Consider the following 2,603-nt stretch of genomic DNA (forward strand, 5'->3'; position numbering starts at 1 on the left):
CCCTACCAACAACTCACCGATTGGTGGATCCGTTCATTTCGGGCATTTGGGACCCCGTTCACCCCCTGTCAGCATTGCACCATTTGGTGGATCTGTTCATTGATAGTTATGCCCATTCATTATTCAATTCGCAAGTTCTTGTTCCACAATATATCGTGTCACCATTTATCCAGTCCTACTTATCCATATAAAATGCCACAATACTCCACGCAACTAGCCAAAAGCAAAGATAACATGAGTTTCGTATCCATCTAAGTTAACACTTTAATCCCCCATAATGAGAGCCAAAAGGAGTGAGGGTGATTGACGACTCATTGGAAGATGAGCGACTTGGTTTGAAGATGGTTTGGAGGTGTTAGAAGTGATTGGAAGTCAAAACAATCAACGTGGAATCAGCACGGTCAAAATTACCAGTAAGAGCATTGGTATCGATACCCCCACTTCTGTCTTCTAGATAACGAATTGGTATTGATACTAGCTTAATGTGATATCGATACCCAGTGGTTACGAGCAGTGATTTTAAAGATTTCAAATGAGCAAACACCCAACTTCAAACAACAACACAAGGCACAATCTAGGCATAAAATCAACATGTAAACACATAGAACAACCAAGAAATCCTACCTTAATGATTAGAAGCCCAAACACGAGATCTATGAGCAAGCCTTAGCTCCAAAAGCTTGAATGAATCGAAATACGCCACTCCAAGCTCAACCCTCCGAGATACAAGCTCAACAACGTGAATAGAAGATGGATTGGAGGTTGATTGCCATGGATTTTGAGTTTAAGGTGGAGTTTTGGGTGATGGTGTGAGAGATAGGGAGAGAGCCGGGAGAGACGTGAGAGATGGAGAAGAGGAGAGTGATCCGCTACACTCCCACCCACCTATATTTACTAATACATATACAAATTACATTTTGCATCCTTCCACTAATAATGTTATCATATTAACCCCAAATCTCATAACCATATCGTCTTTCACAATTTAACAATATTCTAACATTTTTATGACATTTGGTGTATAGAATTTAATATGGGTCCTTACATTTTTTCATTTTGTGAGTTTTGAAATATTCTTTATCCTTGCATGTCTGGGAATGTGCAATATCTAGTAATTTAAGCTGAAGTGTTCTACTCGCTTTCTCTATTTCCTTTTTTTTCCTCCCTAACTCGCTATTATTTATAGACGTACTTTGTCGTGGATTCTCTTTCTTTTTTTTTTTCTTTTTTTTTTTTCCTCCTGGACATGCTTTTCTTTATATACGTTTATAGTCGTTCCCATAACATATTTTTTGTTTGTGTTCTGATTGGATAGGCTTTATACACTTGTAAGATTGTTGGCTTTATCTTGTATGATTCACAATATGGGAAAGGTTCACGATCTCACCATTCTATGCATTACATGCAACAAGGCAACTGAAAAAATGATGGAAATTTGTTTGTTCATGTGCGACCACTTTTGTTGGGGTCCACCCATAGTGGTGGGGTTATTTTGTGTAACACTCTTAGTGTTGGGTGTTGAACATATTTACCCTTGGAGTCCCTTATATATAGTTGTAAACCCTATTAGAGTTAGTGTGTGACATAATGTGAGGGAGAGGGTGAGGCGACCGTGGGGGGCCGGGTTGTGGCCTCCTAGAGAGGAACCGCGTGTGGTTCTCGGAGAGTTTTTTCATCTTCATCTCAGAGTGGGTAATCATTGCATCCATCCAGCTTCTCTAGCAAAGCGCTTGTGTCACTCCAAGTCTAGCTGCCAGCACCCCCTCACCAAAGTACTCCTGCCTGACTGAATGTCTCCTTGCAAGACTAGATCTTCCGAGGCTAAATCCGCAGCGCTGTCTGGCTGCAATACCGACATCTCCGCCGATATTAAGCACCCCCTCAATAGAGTGCTCGCACCCCCTTGACCCGAGTGCCCGCATCCTCACAGGACACGATCCGTGATTCCATCTCTCCTTCTCATGCGATCGCATACCATGGAGAGAATCCAATCACAAAATCCACAAAAGGAAGAGATCCTAGCGATGCATCGTCTAGTCTCCATCTCCATTCCTCTGTCCGGAGCTCTCGTGAACAACTCTCAAACAACTAGTTGCCCGCCGTCTGCAGACCATTCCTCACACAATCTGATTCGGTAACCGACACTCCTGTACATCTCAGGTCATGACTCCTCGTACTTCAGTGTCCTTCCTGTGTGTCTCCGCAACTGTTGCTTCACTTGTTCACTGTCACAAAAACTCATACTGCTTGTCTCGTACCAAACATCAGCTCCATCTGTCTATACTCTCCACAAGCATGTATCAGTCGCCCATCATCATCCTCATGCAGCCCGAATCACAAACTGCATCTCCGAATAATAGGACTTCGAACCCGATTGAACCAGACTGCCTCCGATCATTGTCAATCATCTCCGCAAACCATCGCTCTAGTAAGCGCCTGTGTCACTACCAACCCGAGTGTATCCTTGCTCACTAGTTTCGCGCATGTTTGTATTGATCAACCTCTGATCCCGGCAAGTTTGCTGCATCAATCGTCCTTTATGCCACTTTCCGTCAACTCCTTGCACTCCCGTCAGCTCTCCCTGGATCTCCTCCCCCTGGATC

This window comes from Rhododendron vialii, chromosome 10a, assembly GCF_030253575.1.
Source record: "Rhododendron vialii isolate Sample 1 chromosome 10a, ASM3025357v1".
NCBI lineage: Eukaryota > Viridiplantae > Streptophyta > Magnoliopsida > Ericales > Ericaceae > Rhododendron > Rhododendron vialii.